The 25454-nt window shown below is 34.5% G+C and overlaps 1 protein-coding gene across 4 annotated transcripts in view; it reads right to left on the reverse strand.

Annotated features, from left to right (window-relative positions):
- The window catches only part of FSTL5 (follistatin like 5), a 778095-nt gene extending 757334 nt beyond the window's left edge, over nt 1–20761 (reverse strand). For all 4 annotated transcript variants that reach the window (XM_053583841.1, XM_053583826.1, XM_053583835.1 and 1 more), the window contains exon 1: nt 19518–20761. The gene's annotated coding sequence lies outside the window, so the exon portion shown is untranslated. The remainder of the gene's footprint in view (nt 1–19517) is intronic.
- Nucleotides 20762–25454: the final 4693 nt, after the last annotated feature.

The following is a 25454-nucleotide window of genomic DNA, read 5'->3' on the forward strand; positions in this document are numbered from 1 at the left end:
TATATAATGTAGTGTCTATGCATATATTTAAAATTTAGTGATTATATGTGTGTATGTGTATATATATATACACCATGTACCCTATGTTTTATTTTTTTCTTTATTCACTTATTAGTTGATGAGCATATAGGTTGGTTTAGGATTATTTTTTCCTAGATAATGAACAGTGACATTAGAATTTTGGTGAGATTTGCATTGAATCTGTGAATCACTTTGAACAGTACGGATGTTTTAATAATGCTGATTCTTCCAATCCATGGGCATGGAACATCTTTCCATTTGTTTGTGTCATCTGTGATTTCTTTCATCCGTGGTTTGATGTTTTCCTCATGAAGACCTTTCATCTCTTTTGTTAAGTACATTCCTAGATATTTTACGTTTAAGGGTTAAATATATGTAAATCAATAAATATGATTAACCTCAGAAGCAGGAGTACAAACAAAGACCATATGACAATCTCAGTAGATGTAAAAAAAGCATTAGATACAATGCAGTGCTCCATGGTAATGAAATCCTTTGGAGGACACCCTCAACACACCAGACATAGAAGGAACATAACTCAAAACAACAGCAGCCACACATGACAAACCCAAAGCCAACATCATACTACACTGGAAAGTTGAAAACATTCCCTCTAAGAACTGGAACAAGGCAAGCATGCTCACTGTCACCACTTCTATTCAACATAGTTCTGGAAATCCCGGCCACAGCAATGAGGTAAGAGAAAGAAAGAAAAGGCATCCAGTTGGGGAAAGAAGTGGTCAAATCGTCCCTGTTTACTGACCACATAATCTTTTATCTAGAAAACCCTAAAAATTCTACCAGAAGATTCCTATCATTGATAAGTAAGTCCCAGGTTATAATATTATTGTACACAAATCAATAGCATTATTACATATCAATAATAATCAAGCTGAGAATCAAATCAAGAATTCAATAACATTTACAGTAGCTACCATTACCAATTTAAATGCCCCATGCATTTTATTTTCTTTCTATTTTCATCATCTTACTGCAATAGTTACTTGGCCTCCATAATAATAATAAGTATAAGCTGTATATTTTTTAGGATTCCTAGACCTTTAAAGCCTTACACACAGATTAAAACACTGAAGCTTGGAATCTCAAATATCACCACCTAAGGTGGCATTTTATCTGACCTCAAATACACACACGTGCACACACTCAGAAACACACACATCAGGAAAAGCATGCTTTTGCAGAGTTCCCAAACAGAACTATACCTGAGGCTTTTGTTTCTTCTCATTCTGTCCAATTACACAATTGGAAAAAATAAAAAAAGTGAAAAGAGAGAGAAATTACATGATTGGACTATTAACATTAGTGTTTCATTATAATGCATATTTTAGAGTCAAAATTATTTACTGGGTAAACTCAAGATACTGAACCTCCCAGAGTGATACTCTAATTTCTTACCTTCCATAATTATGTCTAAAATAAAACCTGCGGGCAGAGCATAAAGATTCAGGTATAGTACAGTGAGTGAAGTGAAGAGTAGGAAAGGGTCCTCTTTGGGCTCAGCGGAGAAAAGGACTTGCCTAGTAACTGGTCGACAGGAGATAAACAAAACATATTCTAATGTGATCTAAAGTTAATGAACTTTCAAGCATGCACTAAGGGAACAAAATTCAAATGCACACATCAGTGATTTATATAGCTATAACTTAATTATTTGGGAGGAATTTCCATTTGTGTTATATGTTCTATTATCGATGTAACTCAATTGGATTGCCTTCTTATATTTGCATTTTAATGCACTAAGAGGATTTAATTTGAACTTTTCTCCTACAAGGCTATTCCAAATGGAAATTTATTTCTAAGTTAGTATTTGAAGCTATATTCCATTCATTGCAATCAAACATGTCAGAGTTTGCTGTGTTACTTACAATAACTCAGAGTATGTGATTAGTATGGAATCAAAATTGACTTAATTTTTTAAACAAACTTGTCAGCTGTGAATGATGACAGCAAATACAATAACAGTGCCTTTTGGTGATGTGGTTGTAAACAGAAAGAACATTACTCTTCTTTTGAAAAATTGATTAGACAAATATAATTATCAATTTAAAAAGTGAATACATTTTACAGTAAGGATCCAATACCGAAAAGCATGAAGAATTAAGTAATATATACTTATGATTTAGTTCACTAAATTTCCTTTTAATTTGTTTTATGTTCTGAAATTTTCTTATAAAAATTCTTGTAAAATGAGTGTAATGTAGAATAAATGTAGAACTAGAATGTAAAACTAGTTCTAAATGGGAAAAATGCATAGAAAATCATTTCTCTATCAGTAAATGAAGAAGTGAGAATTCACAACACATTTTTAAAATTTTTCCATATTATACAATAACACACTAAATAAACTCATACTTAGTACTTGTACACACTTACATATGTGTTTATATTCACATACACAAATGGAAATCTCCAAAATGTCTATAGACATGCATATTTATACACATATATAAAGATAGTTAGTAAGCATAAAATATGAGCATTTTAAACAAATAATGAAAGGAAAATATTTGAAGTATCTTAACTTCATAATAGGTTTAAGAAACAGAAATCAAAATGCATATTGAAAAACAGTAAAATGCCCGTGGGATATCGATAGACATGCTAAAAATATAATTCTACTTCCAAAATATCTATAAAAGTGCCAGTTTATAGAAGGTTCTGTAGTATATTTATAGTCAGAATTATCAAAGTCACACAATAAACAAGTCCAAAATCTCAGGAATCTATTTTTTAAAAATCGAATTTCTTGGCCCTGCATTTTGCTCTAGGGCTGACAGGGCGAGAGGCTTTTCACGAAGTTATTAAAAACTAAGCGATGAACAGTAGTCCATATTGGGCCACTCTGCCCTTAGCATGGGCAGCAGAATATGCCATAGTTGGGAAGAAAACAGAGACCCATTCATCAGCTCTTACATACTTTCAAATGGAGGCAATCCTGTCTTGATTATTCTGTCACTGGTCAAACGAGTCACATGATCACGCTTCAAGAGAATTAGACAGAGGATTCTATCTGCATGCTCATGTAGTTAAGAGAATTAAAACACTGGTGAGCATTAATCATTTCTATCTTACTTTATGACCTTTAATGTTGTAAAGCTTACAATATCCTAATGTGTATGATGGTTCTCCAAGGCCAGTTCACCTTTTGAACAAGTGATTTGTTTAAGTGGAATTTTTGCACTTAATCTCTGTGAACAGACAGTAAAATGGTAGTTTATGCAGTATATTTACATAGGAGCAGATAGATGTACCAAACATATTTCACAGTTTTTGCTACAATAGTTAAGATTTCGTTATTCTTTTATAAGTAAAAGATTCCTGACTTGATTTTTGTTATTTGTATAGCACGACAGTGAAGAAAGTTATGTTTTGGGGGAATGCAAAGCTTAACCCATTTAGCAACCAATGTTATTTTCTTTCTAACAAGTAGGGATATCTATATAAATATATTAGCTATTTCTATGCATCCATATATATATATATATATATGTATGTACGAATCTATCTAAAGAATATTTCCCTGTTAATTGAAATAATTTGAAGCTTAGGGATGAACCTATTCTAAGTATTAAATATAGTATTTCTCTTCTAGAATCAATTCCTTAATATGACCTCCTGTCATAATTTATATTCTCCTTATAAGAGGAGAAGTTTAAAAAATGTCCAAATCTACAATTTTCTATACATAAAATAAATCATTGGATCCATAGCCAAAGTAATATTTTTATTTTTTTTACGTCTTACTCTTTTCTTTCTTTCTTTCTTTTTTTTTTTTTTTCCCTGAGACGGAGTTTCACCATGTTGCCCTTGGTAGAATGCCGTGGTGTCACAGCTCACAGCAACCTCAAACTCTTGGGCTTAAGTGATTCTCTTGCCTCAGCCTCCCAAGTAGCTGGAACTGTAGGCGCTCTCCACAACTCCTGGCTATTTTTTGTTGTAGTTGTCATTGTTGTTTAGCAGGCCTTGGGCCAGGTTCGAATCCAACAGCCCGGTGTATGTGGCCAGTGCCCCAAGCTAGAGGTGCCGAGCCTTATGTCTCATTCTTAAAATATTTTACAATTTTATAATAGTCAGAAATTTACAGAAAAGTCCAAAGAGAGTACATATACCATATCTTAATGACTATATACCCAACACTGAGTATCCTATATTGTTAGCTTCTTACGTTAGTATGGTATGTTATCGTTTTTGTTTGTTTGTTTTTAGACAGAGTCTATGTCGCCCTCACTAGAGTGTGGTGGTGTCACAGCTCACAGCAACCTCAAACTCTTGGGCTCAAGTGATTTTCTTGCCTCAGCCTCCCAAGTATTTGAGACAACAGGTGCCCGCCACAACACCTGACTATTTTTAGAAGGAGGGTCTGACTCTGGCTCCTCAACCTCCCAGAATGCCAGCATTACAGGCATGAGCCACTGAGCCCAGCTTGAATCTTCAATCTTTGTCAATAGAAAGCTCTACTGAAAATGTACTTAACTACATATTCGTAATCATGAAGATTCCAATTGATTTAAAAATTTTACATATATTACATATATATATATACACTTAAAATACGCATTACAAAAATAGAATATTACATATTTAAGGCCAAACATAATTAAAGCTACAATATCCACTGTTGTTAATAATTATCATCTATATAATTCATACCTCAATATATAATTATATTCATATTAAACATGTAAAGTATTTTATAATGTAGCTTAAAATGAGATATAAAACATCTTGAACTGCATGTGATTTATTACCATACTATTTTCTTTTTCTAAATCTGGCATTAGTAGCCTGCATTTTACAAATGAATGCAGTTTATATAATTTGGAATGTACTTTAAGGGCTATTATGATTTCGATGGGTAAATTCGTTAGCCGTATGACATTTAATGGGCAGCCTGAAAATAATACACATAAAAAAAAATAAGCAAAGAAACAAAACGATGTTTGAGGTTCCTCTATCCATGCATGCTTGCGAAAATTATTGCGAAGTCAGAACCAAAACCTTTTACACGTGTTGTTCCCAGGTGATCATAGCTCTGTGGTTCATGAATAGACCTCTAGTTTCAAAATTCATTATGAAAACACTCGAAAAATGAAGTAACTGAATGTCTCTTTTTAGGACTAACAACAAATCTTGAAGTGTGGAGTAAGTACAATGAGATTCATATGAGGTTGGCTTTAATCCCAACTAAAATAAAATGGCTTATTCTCAGTTATCTCATTGTTGAATTATATGATAATAATTATTCCCACTTACAATTCAAATCAATTTAAAAGGTTATATCAGTTTGCCTATGTGCGTACATTTACATAAATCTATACACATAAACTACATGCTTTTAAAAATATTTTTGTTCCCAAAAAAATGCTACATTACAACTTCACTTAATTTGTAAATCAGTTTCAATATTATGTTCAGTATGACAGCTGTTACTATGGCGAAATATTTGGAGCATGCCAGAAATAGAAGTCAAATATTCTATCATTTAGTAATAAAAAATGATGGGCGGCACCTGTGGCTCAAAGGAGTAGGGTGCTGGCCCCATATGCCGGAGGTGGCGGGTTCAAGCCCAGCCCCGGCCAAAAACTGCAGGAAAAAAAAAAAAAAATGAAAAAGATATATAAATGTTAATAAAATGAGTTTTAGTATCCCTCTAGATTAGAGAAATTTTTAAATAATTGTTCTTTTGGTTTTGATAACAATTTAGAACTTCTTAAAGAATACTGAGTAATTGAGATTACACCAGAATAATACTTTCTGTTTAGAATCTTAAGCATTCAAAGATAATTTTGAAGAAATATTTATATACTTAAGAAGTCCAAGTGCTTTCCAGAAAAACATGCGAGCCCTAATGTAGTTTTAATGAAGACTTTAGACATTGAAGACAAAATCAACTTGCTTGGAAAATATGACACTATGACTACTAACATAGAGCCAGGGAGTGTCGGGTCCTCTTGAGACGGAGAAGCCCACATATGGGTCCTGTCTGTGACAGCGTGGCCTTTTCCCTCCCAGAAACTTCATTCTCAGCCTTGATTTGACCTTAAAAACCCTTCTAAAGTTATAGCAAAACAATTTATTTAGTGTGCCTGAGACACAATAATTGTTCAATAAACAATTATTGTTTTATAGAGTCTATTTTCATTGATCGTATAAAATCAAGTTAAGATTCTCTTGGATTAATGGTCAAAAAACACACAAGGACATTTTATAACAAACAACTGTTTAAATAAAAATATCAAAACATATTCACTAATAAGTAAGTGTAAATAAAAACCCAGAAGGTGCATATTTTGCTGTTAAAGGAGTATAGTTGCAACACATAATCCTTGATCAAAACTATTTCAATTCTTATCTGTCTGAATTTACTAACATAAGTAATCACTATAGAAAATAATATGACAATAGCTATTTCTTTTTTTTTCTTTTTTTTTTTTTTTTTGCAGTTTTTGGCCGGGGCTGGGCTTGAACCCACCACCTCCAGCATATGGGGCCAGGACCCCACTCCTTTGAGCCACAGGTGCCACCCGACAATAGCTATTTCTATCACTTAAAAGTGATTATGTGACTTTACCAAGTAATTTAACATCTAGGTCAATGTTATAATAAAAATAAAACTGTAGGGTGCCGGCCCCATATGCCAGAGGTGGCAGGTTCAAACCCAGCCCCGGCCAAAAACTGCAAAAAAAAAAAAAAAAAGTCATCAGAAATAAAATTTTCCTTCTTTTAAAGAATGTTGCTAGTTATTAGATCATTCTTATAGCACTGTAGGTATTCAACTGAATAATTAGAGTATATTTAATACTCTCTGATAAATAGAAAACAATAAAGTTTTAATCAGGAAAGTGTTTTAAATTAGCAAGTTTTGTATTTTCATCAGAACTTTGAAAACTCAAGCGCCACATCTGAATCAAAAATACCTGGAGATAATTGTTACTTTCAAATTTACAAGATATATAAACATGGGACGTGTCTGTTGCAATGAAATTGCTAACTGAAACCGTACTCCCTGCTTTACAGTTTTGAGGATTGATGTGTTTTGGATTTGTGCAAGTTTTAAGTTTGGAAGGTGCTGGTGCATAACAAATGGCTGTGTTTAAGTCCAATTTAGTGAAACCAAACAGCGGCATTTTAAACATATATCCTGCCACGTTCTTATGACTATCACAGATTCAGTTGAAGCTTGGCAGTGATGTATAGACATCTCTGGTGTACCCAGGACTTTGACATCACCATCTATTTTCTGGATCAAGAACCCGGTGCTAAGATCTAAAATCTGAGGCAATAAGATCCTGGATATCACACAGTGGCGTTTCCATAGTGTTCCAAACATTCGTAAGTGCAGTTCATTACAGCTGATAACAAATAGGGCGCAGACATTTAGAGAGGTATGTTCTTCAACTATTCAAATAATTCTGAATTTCACAACATCCAAAAGATTACTTTGTATTTAAAAATACCTCTCCCCCCTCCACCTGAAGGCTATTTTAGAGGAGAAACCTACTGGCATTAGTAAGCCAGCATCAAAATATGCTTACCATCTTCTTGAGCTCCCTCTACTGATTTTTGGGAGTTTTTAACTTAACCAAGATATTCAACAAAACATATATAATTAACTAGATGTCCAGTAAAGTTACCACTGAGAGCAGTTTTTGCAGTTGAGCACACAGTTCTACAACAGACAGCATCAATTTAGGTGTATTATTTGTGCATAGACAAATTCAAAGGAAACCTTCCACCTTTGTCAGGACTCAAGAAATACAGGGAAATAGGACACTTGCCCAAAGCAAATAAACAGAGATCATTTTTTTGGAAACTATTGTTGTTATGAATTGTACATATATAGATTTAAGTTGAAAAGCATTTTCCAGAATTTTTTCTCTTCGGTTTTCTATTTGTTCAATTAATTATAGCTTTATAAGAAATCTCATCAAGGAAGTAATTCAGAAAAATCGTTGGCACCATTTGTGCAAGTTCTTTCAAGTCTTACATTCTTTTTGTAAAAATACTATTGGTACTCTGCCAAAAGATTCACAGGTTCTACATTTAAGTGTTGTGTTTATTTTCTAAAACTGTAGATATGATTTTATTACCATCACTTTATTTTTCTTTTTTCTTACATAGTCCAATGATGTCACACTTTCTGGAAAAAGCACATGATTCTATAATAACCAATAAATACTGTATTTTCTCAGGCATGGGTACAACCTCCAAAAACATTCTAAGAAGTTCTCTTTCCTTAATAAAGCCACAGTGTTTGGGATAATAAATCATTAGATATAAATACAAGCTCACTCAACTATTGTCTTAAAGGAAAATAAAATTTAGAATACTAAATTTTTTTTGAAAGATCATGTAATGCAAACAAATGAACTGCACAATGTGGAAAGATTACAAACTTATTCCGAGAAATTATGTTTAAGTCCAAGAATGAGTTGCAACATATTCTACGTAGTGTATTTAAAAAACAACGTAATAGGGCAGCGCCTGTGGCTTAGTCGGTAAGGTGCCGGCCCCATATACCGAGGGTGGCGGGTTCAAACCCGGCCTCGGCTGAACTGCAACCAAAAAATAGCTGGGCGTTGTGGCGGGCGCCTGTAGTCCCAGCTACTCGGGAGGCTGAGGCAAGAGAATCGCTTAAGCCCAGGAGTTGGAGGTTGCTGTGAGCTGTGTGATGCCACAGCACTCTACCGAGGGCCATAAAGTGAGACTCTGTCTCCACAAAAAAAATAAAAATAATAAAAACAATGTAATAATGAGGTATTTATTAACCAGTGGGATGTAAGCATTCCTAATTCTATATGAAATCAGCACATTGTACGCCATACATATATTAATGTATACATGATCTGTGTTTATGATTTAATAAAAAAATAAATAAAAACAACATAATGTATTTTAAATATAGAGAAAAACTAATTTTCATTAACAAGAAAATAACAAAAAAAGACTCATTTTTCATGATGTAAGCCTTTTTATTTTTGCCAACAATTTGACATTTAAGAATGAATAGGATTTTACAAATTAAAGTTCATTTTAGAGTAATGAATCATCTCATACTGTAAGATATGAGATATCTTATGATTAAGATATCATATCGAATTGAGATATGATAAACATAATATTCCTTTCTGTTTGTAGATGTTGGTATCTAACATTCTTCCACCTAAATGTACTAATTTCCTACTGGATGATAAGCTCTTTCTTACAGACACTGGCATTTACTAGTATCATCTGTTCTTGGTTATAATTATGAATAAAATTGTTAACACTTTTTAGAATAACGTATTTTAAAACAAAATCAGTAATGTTAACATTAATCAGAAATTACCTAATAAGTACCTCAGAAAGACACAAAGTTGGCACTTAAGATGAACTCATTTCTTAGGAATAGTTTACCTGTCTTACTTTTTACCTTAACACTTATCAATGCCAGAAATTATACTTTGTCTTTATTGGTTACTTATTGTCTATTTTTCCATAAAAAGGGGAGAGCAGGTACCTAGTCTTTCTTATTCCTGCTCAAACCCTATACCCAAATGGAGATCTGAAAACTTAGTAGGTACTTAATATGTATATTGGATTATTTATTTCATCATACACTAAATGTACTCTTGATTACTTTATAAAAATTATATAAAAATTAAAAATTAAATTTCTACAGTAATTATTTTATTTAGATTTTGTGTAGAAGAAATTGCCTTAACTGTCTATAAAATATGGAAGATATAAGTGTAACGGCAATTTTCCATATAATTAATCTTAGTAAAAGTAATATCCAATTATTTAACAATCTTTAAACTAGAAACAAATAAAAATAAAAAACAATCCTTACACTAAATAAGTGAGAAAAAGTATTCAGAGCATATGTGCGACATTCTTTTGAAGATGACATTCTTTTAAAATGTGAAGTTTTTCTTTCAAAGTAAATATAAAAAAAGATTTCTTGCACTTTTAAAATGTCATTTATATAAAAATTCCTACATTATTTATAAACCATAATTCTAATTACAAATTGCTTATTTGTATGGAAGGATTCCATATTCACAAAGTGAGGTACTAACATACTTTGTGTTGTTTTCCATTCGTCAAAGACCAGAGACAAGAATTAGAAAACACAGCAGATGGATGGCACCTGTGGCTAGGTGGGTAGGGCACCTGCCCCATATACTGAGGGTGGCAAGTTCAACCTGACCCCAGCCAAACTACCATAAAAAATAGCCGGGCGTTGTGGTGGGTGCCTAAACTCCCAGCTACTTGGGAGTACGAGGCAAGAGAATTACCTAAGCCCAATAGCTGGAGGTTGCTGTGACCTGTGACATAACAGCACTCTACTGAGGATGACAAGGTGAGACTCTGTCTCTAAAAAAAAGAAATAAAAGGATAACAGCAGATTATCAAAATCTATTATCTAAAAACACTAACTAAATCTATCAGCATAAATCTATTACAGTCTTATATGTACAAAACACTATACAAATCTAGTATTTCATCTAACATGTACAAAATACCACATAATAAAAACAAATATAATGAAGAATAAACTCCAAGGAGGATTAAATACTAATATATATGAAGTGATTTTCAAATGTGATGGGGTTTTTAAATTTTTCCTTTTTAAATACAGAAGGAATTTCTAGGCTTCTTCTTATAAAAGGATTAATTAAGAAGAATAACCTAAAAACACATTTGAAAAAAACATCCAAAAGCAACTCCAGACTTTCCACCACACAATTCAGATCATACATTCTGGGCTGAGGAAGAAGAGCTCAATGGCATTAGAGTAATTAAGAAAGACTAAGGTACAAGTGAAACTTGAAATGGAGATGGTGGGCAGAATTCTGCGTGAGCCCTAATGACACACCCTCTTTGTATAATTATTATATGGTTATCTGTGTGTATGGAGGACCTTTAGCTTGCTTTTGACAATAGAACACAGCAAAAGTAATATCTTGTGTTTACAACATATCATATAGCAAAGAGGAAGAGATTTTAAAGATATAATTAGAGTTGCAATCAGCTGACTTTGTATACATCAAAGAGATTTATTCTAGCTGGGACTGAAAGGATGAGTTAGCCCTTAAATATGGCTCTGGATGTTAGAAACTGAAGCAATCAGAGAAATTTTCCTGCTGGCTTTCAAGAAACAAGTTACCATGAGTTTTCAACTTCAAAGAAGTAAAATCATATCAAATTGATATCATATACCAACAACCAGGTGATCTTGAAGGAGAGCCTTGATCCTCAAATAAGTACCCAGCCCTGGCTGAAACCTTGACTGTGAGATTCTGAGCAGAGGATCCTGCTAACCAGGACCCAGACTCATGGCTTATGGAAACTATGAGATAATAAATGTTGAAGCTGCTAATTTTGTATGATTTTTATGTAACAATAGAAAACAAATACCTAGGTATTAAAAAATGAATATTTTTGTGACATCTAGACAGACTCTGACATGAAGTTTACTGCAACAAAAACTATAGTGACTCTGAAAATCATCTCATACTGTAAGAAAATGCAACTGGATACAGAAAAGGGGGATGTAAGCTTGAATTCTTGAAAGTATGATAGCCCATTACATAGAGGTAAAGAAACATGCTTCATATTTTGACTTGGTTTTACATACGTGCATTGCACAGATATGAGACAACTGAAAATCAGGTTGACTACTTGCAGGGTATAGATTATTAATATATGGATCTTAAAAGCAAAAAGAGAAGGTCCGATTATTGCAGTAAAAATAAGAGATGCATTTATGATGTCTAAATATATGACATTTGAAAGTTTAATCAAGAGAAATTTGGAGGAAGTATGAAATCTTATCTCATCAGATTATGATTTTTTGGCTTCAGAGAAACCTTGTTCCGAGTTCCACACTGTGGGCAACGTGTTAAGCCTGGGCTGCTCTTTATCTATGTTAAAAGTTATTGTGCATATAAAAAGAAACAAAGAGAGGGGAGGAAGGAGAAGGATGGGTAAGCTCTCACCTGATGGGCACAATGTAAGGGTATAAAGCACACCCTCTGGTAAAAGGCTCAACTACAACGTGAACCTTACCTAACAGCCGCAACCAATGCAACCTAATTATCTATACCCTCATATTAATCTGAAATTTTTAAAAATACAGATTACCAAATTTTCCCTCAATCTTCCAGGACATATAGTAAGAGTCTACCTGGTAGGAGTCTGGGGACCTGCCCAAGTTGAGTCTTGTTTTCAAGAAAACACTGCCCTAGTTTGCCTCCTTGTCACTGAGCATTATCTTCCAGCCTGTACTCCAATTCTCCAAAATACTGCCAGATTGTACTGCTTACAATGCAAAGCTAATGAAAAAATAAAATGAAATGAAACAAAATTTATAAGTACCTAGCACCAAGCATAGAATATTATGAATCATAAAAATTTTAGCAATTAACAGCTATTATTATCGCTAATTATTATTATAACAGGAAGAAACAAGAATAAGGGAGGCCAATGTAAAGAAGGTTGAAATATTTCTCACTGAGACTGGAAAGCCTGGATCAAGGTAAAATGTTAGGAAAAAAAGTAGAGAATAGAGACTTTGATAAAGCTACATTATAAATTGCGGAATATAGAAACTTGTGAACTCTGCATATTAGTAAAGAAAGAACAATGTAAGTTTAAAATATCTATGAATTTTTAGGCCAAGGTGAATGGAAAAAGAATGTGTCATTAACAGACAGGAAGCTTAAATAGAATGGGAGACTAAATTAGGGGTGAGGCCATGAATTCATGGAGTTTGTACTGTCCTCATGAAACCCAAGTTAAAATGCCCTGCAGACCTTTGTAAAGACATTAAGAGACTTCGAATCTCGGTCAGAGCTATAGATTTGCAACATACCTATATGAAGACTTGGTAATTGTACCTATTGTAGTATATTGACGTCCTGCAGAACTCCCCAAAGATTGAGTATCAGTAAATCAAGTTTAAGGCACACAATGTTGTGAAAATTTCAAGATTAAAAACTTTAAAATGTCAGGCTTTACTTCAAAAGTGAAACACTCAGTGTTACTAACCAGTCTGTAAAACATTAAATAAAGGCCCTGTAATCTTTCCACTTTAAAGTTAAACACATCACAAATCATGCTTTTCTGAGTATTGTCTTTTATTTATTTGCATAAATTTGTAGGGAGCAAGTGTAATTTTGTTACATGCATAAATTGGGTAGTGGTGAAGTCAGGGCCTTTAGGGCGTTCGTAATCTGAATAATGTATATTGTACCCATTATGTAAAGTTCTCAAATCTAACTTTTCTATCTCCTTTGGGATCCATTTAATAAGCACAACCAAAAACTTGTATAATGGGGATTCAGTAGGGAATCTGATGCAACTCTCGGGTTCACCTGGAGCTGTGTTGTAATTACCACAAACAAGAGTCATCTCTTCTTAGTCACCCTAAATGCCATGTGAAACATAGGAAAGCTAGGAGTCAGTATTTTCTTTAACCTCGAATAGAATTAGAAACAATACAGTATTTATGTTTTCTACACATTTGAGAGCCCACCTATTTTGTTTGGTCTTGTGCTTCAAACTTAGTAATTTTATTTTGCTTATTTTATTTTATCTCACTGACTATTCAAAGTATTAGTAGCAAACTCATCTGAAGGTTTAAATCTGATTAGCAGTTGGTAACACAAATGCTGATTGCTTACAGTGGGTTGAAACTCACTATGTATTTGTATTTCAATGTGGTGTCCAGTAGGACTTTTTAGGAAATCAAAAAAAAAAAAAAAATGAAGTTGGAACTCTTAGAAAACATGAACAAGTCTGTTCTATTACTTCTTATTCTGTTTTGTTTTAGATAACAAGGGAAACATAGTTTGAACGGCTTATGAAACTAAGGTAGCTTATTTATAACATTACAGGAAGAGGGAAAACTTAAAGACCTGTGGAATGATGCTTTCCAAAGTATATATATATTAAAAATGATCTGCTATAAAGTAATTTGATTATAAGTTAATCATTCAGAAAAGGGTCTTAGGGAAAAACTAACAGGCATTTACACTTAGTAAAGGAAGTTATCAGGGAAAACGAGGGGGAAAAGCCTAGTTTTGAAAGAGACACACTCAGTTGAATACTTCACCTAAATAGAGGTACTAAATGTGTACAGGGTAGTTGATGAGCTTAGTTTGATTCCCTAATTCATTTCCTACTAATATATGACCAGAAGATAAAGGAGTGGAGAGGTTTAAGGTGAGTTTCTGCTTTCTCATATTGAAAATGACTATTACAGCGGCGCCTGTGGCTCAGTGAGCAGGGCGCCGGCCCCATATACTGATGGTGGTGGGTTCAAACCCAGCCCCGGCCAAAGCTGCAACAAAAAAAATAGCTGGGCGTTGTGGCAGGCGCCTGTAATCCCAGCTATTGGGGAGGCTGAAGCAAGAGAATCGCCTAAACCCAGGAGTTGGAGGTTGCTCTGAGCTGTGATGTCATAGCACTCTATCAAGGGTGATAAAGTGAGACTCTACTCTGTCTTTCAAAAAATAAATAAATAAAAAGAAAATGACTATTACAATGAACAATACCAACCTGTACACAGACATATGAATGATAGATGACCTAATATGGATAAAATGGCCTAATATGTTTTATGTATTTGTGTATACAAATATATATATTCTTCCTATTAGTCCTTTGAATGGTGTCTGTTTCTATCTTCTTCTTCCCAAATGATCAAACAAATGAGGCTCAAAGACCAAATGACCAACTATCAATAGGCACTCCATTCTGGAACAGAAAATGTTTTTACTATTTATAGTAGCAACTCAATGGCCCTTTTTCTTTAGAAAGAGGAAGAAAGGATCAAGATTTCCTTGATCCTAAATGAGGCAGCTCAGAGTATGTTGATATTAGGATCACAGAAATTTCTGGGGTTTTGAGAAAAAGGGACACACAACCACAGAGGGGTTGCAGGTATTTCTCTTCATACAGGTAGGGCCTTTACTCTTAGAGTTTCAGGAATCAGAAAAAATACGGTCTCCATGGCCGGGATAATAGTATCTTTACTATTATCTTTACTACTTTACTAAAACACTAATAGTGTTTTATGGAAGTGGTTCAACTAAGAAAGGTGAATTCTTTCCATTTCGTCATCATCTTTGGGGAACATCGTTCAGGTGTGTGTACGTTTTAATTGCTACCGGATGAATATTTTAATTGCTACCTTGGTGTTAATGTCATAGAAAAATAAAACACTGAAGTAAGCTTCTCTATTACAATGAATACATTGAAATAAGACTCCGTGAAAAAGTATTTTCAAATCTTTTGCATTGAGCTAGAAGTGCTATAAACTAGTAATAAGTTAAAGTAATATTCTTTGTATTGACATGCAAATGAACTCACTAAGCATCCACTCAGCTTTAGAGATTTACATAATTTGATATCAAAAGCCATATTAAATTAATAGTAATTACTTGATTTTAAAGCAAGAAAGTTCAGAGTTAAGCTGCTCCTCTGCTCTCATTTCACATCTATGCTTAGAGACATTGGCACATGAGGAATAAAATTTTTTCATATGTTGGGGATATTCAGGCTCTGTTCCTTAGAAGTTCATAGGCCTATTTGCCAAAGATATGCAGGAAGTTAACTTGATGTGTCTTATAAGCAGTAGTTTTCAAATCCTTTGTCAGAATTAATATTTTCTCAGAATTAATGTAGTGCTGTAAACTCGTCATTATGCCCATATCCTTTTTGTTGCTCATTTCTGGTTAATTTTAATTTCCAATTGTGTCTTTCCTTGCCAATCGGCATGGGAACTTAGGAATGGCATTTTCATGCCTCACCCCATCCCCTGAAAAAAAAAAAAAATCTGGTATGTGTGCAAGAATCTTAGCCTAACTAAAAACTGACAATAATTAAAAGACATATTTGCCACTAACAATTATAGATTGCATTACAGCTTGTCATGTAAATGTTTTTGCGTTAAGTAGTATGTCTTGAACTTGCATTTTCTGGACCACCTCCATTGCATATTTATTGCAGAATAGAATCTACTATATGTTTACTCACACACACATGCAAACTCTCTCTCATTGTGTCAAGCACTTACACTATTATTTAATTCTTTCTCTTTTGGGAAACTTATTGGAACCCTGAAATGCAATCTCACCCATTATAATAATATTAATTCATCAATACCAAGATGATTTAAAACACAAAGGGACCAATTGCTTTGTTGGGCGGTTACCAAATTAATTGGAAAATTTGAATATTTCCACACGGGATCCTACAGCTCACCTAAAGTAAAGTATACCCAGAGGATATTGGAGGTGTTGAAGCAGAAGGTGATTAAGTCTGTTTGGTAAAGTATAATTGGTCACCTGGCTGTTACAATGATCCTAACAATAGGAAGTATTATTTTAGCCTATTAGTTCTACAATATACCAAGCAACAAAAAATATTCGAGTTAGTTTGGCAATTTGGAGCAAATATAAAGGATGAATAAGAATATGTGTCTTTCCAGGCCCTCGAGATTCATTAATAAATGAGCTTTAAACATCACCAAAAAAATGGCCACTAGTCAGAGAAAATTCTCTTATATGTAACTTTAAAAAGTATTTTTTAATTTTTTCTAAACTTTGTAGAATATTTCAGGTTGATTGTTACCTGTTATATTTTTCTATTGCATTTTGGGTTTATTATTACATTATATTTTTCTATTGCCCCTGTTAGTAAATAGAAAAGAAAAACAAAAAAAAATAATATATAGCCTTGATAACAGAAAACCCAAACTGATTCACTCATCCTTATCTTAAAACTGACAAAACATATATGAGAATCTATCTTACTTGTAAGGAAAAAACTGTCCCAAATTTCATTTTTACCTGTTTTTTTTTTTTTTTTTTTTTTGGTTTGACCAATGTACCTAAAATTGAGAGAAACAATGTGAGTATGCAATGTTAACATCATTAAATTATTTTAATAATTTTCTACAGACTTCGTCAAAGTTCATCATGTTGTAGCCAATAGTCCTACCTGTATTTGCAGCGTCTCTTTAATTAAGAGAGTTAACATCTTAACAAGTTATCCAGTGTGATGTTATTGAATATTGCTTTGCACATCATATGAATAAGTTATAACTCCAATATATGGTAAATTCTTTGTGTCCTAAAGAATAAAAGGCCATCATCTTTGATGATTATCTTTCATTAAGTGTCTTCTTCAAAGTTGGCAATTTTATTAATTTACAGTGGAAATCTTATTCTGTATGCAAAGAGTTTCTTATGTGCTGAAATTGGGCTTATGATGGGAACCTCATTTTATCTTACTTGGAATTAAGACACAGAAGCTAAATGTATAGAAAATTCAGAAAAAACTTTATTTTAAATTTGCATTCTCTTTGACTTGGCCTTTGGTATTATCATTGCCAGTAGTATAGTTTGATTTTAATGTTTAATTCTCTCATTGTGATAACACTGAATTTCATTGGAAAGAATTCCAGACAGTGATACTTCAAAGTAATTGTTCATACTTGAACAAGGACACACATATTGCTAAACTTTGTGCAAACAGAAGTCAATGAGATACTCAAATACATTTTGGGTGAAAATAATATTTATGTATGTTACCCCATTCAAGTAATTCATAAATTAAGAATACATTAGTATTTCAAAATAAACATAAAATTAAATTAAATTAAAAGAAACCATAATTCTGTCAGAAGTTCCAAAGTCTGGTTGTTTATAACAACGTAATTAGTTTTAAAAAGAAAATTGTGATACCTATACTGGCAAAGAATGATTTTGTATACATTTAAAAGAGAGTGTTTAGTATAAATCTCCTGGATCAGGGTTTTATAAATTCTTTCTGCCTCTCTGCCTGCCTAGTCTTTAAAAATTTGTGTGACTATTTAACATAAGACCACATGACTAGCATGAATCCTACAAAGAACATCTGTTTAGGGTAAAACATGTGAACAAGTTAAGGCGATTTACATTTGACCTCTAGTGTGTGCAAAAATATCCAGTTCTTGTGACAATCCCTCTCACACCGGGCTGGGAAGCAAATAAAATAAAGAATCTCTACCCAGAGGAATTATGTTAAAGCATAAACTCAAAGCTAAACTTCATCTTCATAACGCTATTGCAACTAGTGTAGAAATTTACAATATTTTAAAATACACAAACATTTAAACTCAACTTAATGTACTCTTTACTTGCTGTAAAACAACCGTAGTTGGTTCTACAATACTTACTAAGTATAAAACAGCTTTATATTTTACCCATTCCTATTAACAGAGGACATCAGTTGCAACCTATAGTCTCTCTCTGGAATGTAAAAGGAACACCTCCCTCTCCACTCCCCAATCCCCCCGTTTTTCCAACCATCATTTATACTTAATCTAATGTCACTGAATGACAAAAATGAAAGATCACAATTCTGTTTATCAGTCAAACCATCACATCTGTCAAATAAAGTCATGAATAGTAATAAGTACAGGGAGTACCAGATAACTTCTATCATTTAATAATTGCTCACTATGAGAAGTAGCATTCCCTAGTTTTCCACATTGAATTCTTTCTTCACACACACTCAAAGCACACTGCCAATTGACAAAAGGAACATAGCTTCAAAAGAAAATCTTCTAAGTAGAGAAAAGCTCTCTGTTAAGCATGCAAGAGGTTAAACATTGCTGAAATAGCAAGACATTTTCTCAGCCCACGCTTCCCAGTTCCATTCAATTACCAACAGCAGTAGCGACTATAATACAAGCTAATACTGTAATATTAAATCAGAGCTTCCCATTTTCATCCACCTCTAACCTGAAGGGGTGGTGAGGGGATGACATTTACTAGTCAATAACAGAACAAACAGCCCCCAACTTGGAAACACACATGACCTTGGGGTGTGGAATTCTCAGAGATTGAGTTTCACAAGTTTTATTTGGATCTACTGCCTAACAACACATCTAAATGAACCCAGCATGGTATAAAGAAATGTTTCTACCTCTGTCTTATCCCCTCCAGAAAATGTTGGGAGAGCTCTGCACTTCGCAGACCATGCCTTAGATCTGGTAACTAGTACACATACTATTAACCAGATATTGGTATTTCAAATACGTGTTAACATTGTATTTGTTTAAAACAACTTGTTGGTTGATTTATTTAATTTGATTTGCTAACATATTTGGGGATTTGCGTCGAAAGGTTCCTTTCCCTTGAGCCATGCTGGAGGTATTCCTCTAAAACATTTATATTTATAAAGCAAGATGTAGCTGTAACTTCACAAAAACAAAGCTTTCAACTTCCCCTCTAGAATTCCGTGCATAAGCACCAACAGATGTTCTTGCAATAATAATAATGGTGATAATAATTATTAAAATATCATTGCCAAAAGTCTAGTTTCAAATTATACAGATAAGCATAACTTGTTTTGAAATTTTTGTATAAAAGTCTGCATTTCTTTTGTATAAAAGTCTGCACTTGTAAGCATTTATAACAACATTATTTTTCTCTTACCTTATTTTAACAGTGAAAAAAGTCCCCCAGAAAGATCCGCAAATGATGTGGGTATATAAATCACAATCAACAACAACAAAAAACACTCAAAAGAACGTCTTAGATGGGAAAAAAAAAATCATCAAAATAGTTTAGTCCAAAACTACACAAATCTCCAAAGTCACGCCTGAATGGGAGCCCGGGTGGCAAACAGAGGACTCTCTCCCACGTCCGATATCACACTCCTTTGTCAAGTTGATGTGGGTCCTGCTGGTGAAGCGGGTCCCACAGGGCACAGAGGGTGCAAGAGGGCGTCGCCTCCAGGTAGTAGAGCAAACGGTCCACTGCTTCCCGGGTTCAGCACCGACAGCTCCGTGGACAGCAGCAGCTCCTCTCCCCTCCAGTTTGTCTCAGTCACTGAACCAGGCTGATTCTCGCGCCTCCTCCCGAGGCGAGAGCGGCTGCCACTCAACCCGGGGGAGCCCCGCCCCCACCATCTGACGCAACTATTTTGCATATCAAGTCGCTGAGAGGTGAAGGGCCGCCCCCTCGACTGGGTTTCCGCTAGGGTCAGCCACGGCAATCAAGGCGACAAAATCCAAGTTTAAGATCACCACAGGCATCGCTGGACTTCAAGATCCATTCGCAAGCGGTGCGGGGGAACTAAATGCTTTGGCGGAGCGGGAGCCTCTGCTTCGCCGGGACTAGCCGCGGCCGTGCGCTCCGGAGATCTCGGCTGGCGCAGCTCGGGCAGGAAGACTGGGCGGAGTGAGGGGGCAGCGGAGCGCGGAGAGGGGAGGGCGGGGAGGCGGGCGAGGAAAGAGAGAACAAATCCATTCAGCCAGCCTTAAATATATCCCTAATCCTTCTGATCATCCTGGCCAAACTTTGCGCTTTCTCCTTGCGGTTTGGTGTTGGAAAGCCTACGTGTTTGGTGTTGCTGCTTCCTTTCCTGGCTTCTCGGAGCTGCTGGAGGGAGTGGTGGCTGCTGAAACTTGCCTGGAGAAAAGGGGAAAGTGAGCCAGGCTGATCATCGTTCGTCCACAAACACCGTCCAAAACATGTTAACAGGAGCGCGCAAAGTATAGATCAGACTTCACATACGTTCCCATATGACCTACAGAATCTTCCTTATTCATGCTCCGGATTTAAATATCTCGCCAAACCATGTGGAATTGGAGACATCAGGGTTAAAAAAAAAAAATCGTTCCATAACGTAAAGTGAAAGTTCTCAGCTTCAACTACCCCTGCGAAAATTCTGAAGGTTATGCAATATTTATTATGTCTAATCTATCAATTGTTCTGTGAAAGATGGAAGGGCTGGAAGCGTTTCATAGCCGTTAGCAACTGTCTCAGTGTACGTGATGTTTCTTGTCTTAGTGAAGCTCAGAGGGCTTTCAAAGCAGAAGAAATCCCGCAGACTGCTTCGACTTGTACACAAACACTTTTAGTGAACTGAGACAATCAGTCACCTGGAAGGGTCATTATTTACATACTATCCACGGGTCCCACCTACAGCCATCATGATTTACTCAAAGAAATGGGCACATAAAATTAAGCCTAAATGTTCTTAAATTGGGTAACAGACGTTTCATAGAAAGTTGTTTGATTTCCGTCAGAATGCATACATCCGGCTATGCCATCACATTCTAGGAGTCTAACATAACTTGGCACTGGCTCACTCAGTAGCATTTTTCAGGGACTCTAATCAAATGAATAGATTTGAGTTTATTTCCCTGTTAGAAAAAATAGCTAATAAATTTGACTTTCTGAAGTATTTAAGAAATTATTTAAAGAAGAGTATGTATTTTATGGGTACATAAATTCAAATTCCTTCCTTGCAGTTACTTAAACTAGAGAAAACTGAGGAAGAATATGTATTTTTGACTTTGAAGAACATCCATTTTTTCCTGCTTTGCACCTACATTGAATCTTCCTTTGCAGCTTTATGTTGGTATTTCTGTTTCTTTCCCCAATATGCAATTTCTTGGGATTATCTGTCCAACACATAGAAACCATAATTCTTGCATACTGGGTAATCCGCAACGTTTTATTTTTCTCTGAGTACTTCTGCTTTTATGGTAACATGTAAATCACAAGACTTTTTTTGCACTGTTCATTATGTATCATTAAGAGTTCTTTAATTCCAGGGCGGTGCCTGTGGCTCAAGGTGTAGGGCGCCGGTCCCATATGCGGATGCCGGAGGTGGTGGGTTCAAACCCAGCCCCGGCCAAAAAAAAAAAAGAGTTCTTTTATTCCAAAGTGATTCTAATAATTGTTTTAGACACCAGGGTAGGACGTGAAAGATGATATGTCAGGGTAGGTGGGCATTGTCCAATTGTAATTACAGTGGAGTCAACTGAACAACCTGTACTTAGTCTGGCTATGGCACATATCACATGCTTTTTTTAGAAATATTACATGGCACACTTTGGTCTGCTTCATGCCAACATACCAAAATGTCAGAGAAGGCTAAATAGTGCACTGTAGATCTGTATAGAGTACATTCTGTGTTCTTATAACTTCACCAAAACCTGTGTTGCTGTTTAATGGGCACTGTATTTCAGTTCACTGAAGCGACCGCACTGTTTGAGGGCTCTGAATCCAATCAAAGCAGTCATAATATTATTCAATAGGTGTCAGGGGCTAAAACTGAAAGACAAAACTACCCTTTAAATCTGGAAAGGGAAACCAGATCATTTTCTTATTGTCTCTGAGACAGAGTGAGGAAGGCAGAGAAAAGAAAGAAAAGAAAATAGAGCTATCCATTTTAGCAAGTATGAACACACATGAATACATGCAGGAAAGCACTGAGAAAATTCTCTGAGGGGGATTCTGGATTTTGTTCTGTTATAAATGGCAATGAACTGAGGGTAAATTATTTAAACTCTTTCATCACAGTCATCATTTGTAAAATAAGTGGATTGTTTTTGAAGCCTCTTACATATCTGTCATTCTGTGACTCTGTACAAGATTTCAAAAACTTGAAAATTCTATATTAGAATGAAAACTTTAAGAATTTACCTTGTAAGTGGATTAAATTGGCATGTGGTTACTAAGATTATGAAAAAGGTATCTTAGGGTAATTAGGTTGGAAGGTGTGGAGAGAAGAGGCATGACTAGGATCAATTACGAGGCTAAAGGAAGTCAAAAAATAAATTTCCCCCATCCAGGCTGAAACTATGAAAAAGCGTAATGGGCTTGCTGAAGCAGCCACTCATTATATAAACAATATTACAATAATCTCACATGTTGTCACACATAATTACTCTTTAGGATATTGTAAAACAACGATAAAATTTTAGGCACAGGAAAAACAGAGGGAATTTTAGTTGCAAATTATCATTGGAAAGATGACCAAAACATTAAATATACTCCAGGAAAGTATCTTTAAAGGTGGATGACAACATCTACTCGTGGACTTTAATTTATGGAATTTACATGAACATATTAGGATGTAATACGCAGCAGTTCTGAAGCACGTGGTATTGTCCTGCGATTCTGCATATATTTATGGGCTTCTGTAGTGTCATCACATTTTACAAGCTCCTTTTCAAATTGTCATTTTAATCTAATTGCAGTGTATTAAAATTATAGATATTCTAAAGATAATAACAGCCTAAGATTTGTTAATGTTTCTTTTTAAATCAATTCTGAGAAAGTTTGTTGTGAATGAAGAAGATCATTATTATGAAAAGCAATGATATGCTACTTTTAGCAAGGAGATTTTCACTTTTACTATTGGGTGATCAAAATAAAGCGGGGCTAGGAAAAAACTCATAGCCAGAAATAAGCAAGTTTTCTTTGATTAAAGAGAGCAAAACGATTGCAGCATAACATAAATGTTGTCATATTAGAGATTCTTACTCTCGTGCAATGAGAACCCCATGAGATTGTATTTTCTCCTGATAACATATATGTTTATAATGTGTTTAAAGACTAAGGTCGCACGTAATGATTGGTTCTTATGAAGAAAGAATTGTTGACAGTTATTTATGCTCTTGCTTTTTAACCTTTTTATAGTGATTCCAAATGCTGAGTATACAATGTGTACAACATAGTTTATGTACTTGACATTTGAAAATATATTACACTTTCCACGCTTTCTCATTTGTTTTCCTTACTTCTGTTTTTTCCTATTTCTTTCCTTTCTTCCTCTCTCTTCTCTCCTTAGGCCTTGCTATTTTAATGGTCTGTGTAAACTGTTTATTAGTTGCATGTTTGTTTTGTTTGTAGGATATTTCGGTACAGTATCAGATTAATAAATGAGTGCTGATACAACACATTTATATTTGTATTTATTAATTAACCCAGAATTGTGACCTTAAATATGTATATGTGTGTATATGAATGTGAGATCTGTTTAAAAGGGCCTTTAATATGTTTTCTTTAAAATATAGATATAAAATTCAGATAATAAGAATGAAGAACTTAGTCCTAAAATATACAACTACAAATTGAAGAACACTATTTCATTATGCACACACGTCTTTGATCTAAGTGGTATTTAAAATGAACTACATACATTTCATGAAATTATATTTGTTTAATTTCTAATACTCTCAATCAACGTTAAAACGTACTTGAGGTGACTTTTAAAATGGTCTCTAGTATCTATAATAGTCCAGGCACTCATTGGGTAGTTTGGGGTAAGAGATTGTTCAATTTAATCAATAGCACTATGAAAGTTTTTTTTTTTTTTTTTTTAATTGAGACAGAGTCTTACTTTGTAGACTAGTTAGAGTGCTATAGCATCACAGCTCACAGCAACCTCAAACTCTTGGGCTTAAGCGATTCCCTTGCCTCAGCCTCCCGAGTACCTGGGACTATAGGCACCCCCCCACAATAACTTGGCTATTTTTTTCAGACGGGGTCTCGCTGTTGCTCAGGCTGATCTCGAACTTGTGAGCTCAGGCAATCCACCTCTCTCACCCTCCCCAGTGCTGGGATTGCAAGTATGAGCCACCATGCCTGGCATGAAAGGTCTTTTTGTACTAGTATTTAACACAGAAAAAGATACACTAAGAAAGACTTTTTATTATTTGTAATAATGATTCCACCGTCAAATAGCACGTTTATGGATAGAGGTCTTTCTCAGAAATGCTAAAACTTAGATAAATAACTTTTTATTCTACTCATAGTCTAAGATCTATGCATATATGAACTTTAATTCCCAGTGAGATAATATTATTCAGAGAAGAGAGAGAACATGTTTCAAGAAATTCTGCTGAACTGAAAAGCTAAAACTTACAACATTTAATAGAGAAATCTAGGTTGAGAGTCAGGAGTATATTTGTCCCTTACCATCAATAATTTGGGGTCAAAGTGAATTGAGAATTAAACATGGTGACTGGGCCATTCAATAGACAACTGTAGACTACAGTGAAAGGTTCTGCCATGGGTATTGAATGTGCGAAGACATATAAATCTAATATTTTATCTATGGTAAACAAAGATTCTTAACTTTATAAGTTTTATTTTCTAAACTGAGGGAAAAAATAAAACCTACCTTGTGTATAACCATATCATGGGAAGTGAACATTAACAGACAGATTCAGCAAATTCAGATTTGTGTTATCTACTCTGGTTTTCATGCACTTCCATCTTTCTCATTTAATCAACTTCTTCATAGACATACTCTTCCTGGCTTTCAGGTGATTACTATGAGTTTCCCCCTAGAGCTAGATTTTTGGCTTCCTGTTTTGGCTTGGTAAAGAACATTTTCTTTTCCCACATTAGTCCGTAAATAATGCAAATAATCTTTTAAGAAGAGCTGGCGTCTATCAATAGGTCTGTGTGCAGAATTCTCAGGCTCATCTGGATAGTTGTGAAATATGTTGCTCTATAAAAAGGAGTATAAATTGAAATGATGGATTAATGAAATATTTTATGGTAAGTGTAATTAAATAAGAATTAAAAATTGTTTTTATAGGGCCATGTATCTTCGCAATTTGAGAT

This window comes from Nycticebus coucang, chromosome 1 (genome assembly GCF_027406575.1).
Source record: "Nycticebus coucang isolate mNycCou1 chromosome 1, mNycCou1.pri, whole genome shotgun sequence".
NCBI lineage: Eukaryota > Metazoa > Chordata > Mammalia > Primates > Lorisidae > Nycticebus > Nycticebus coucang.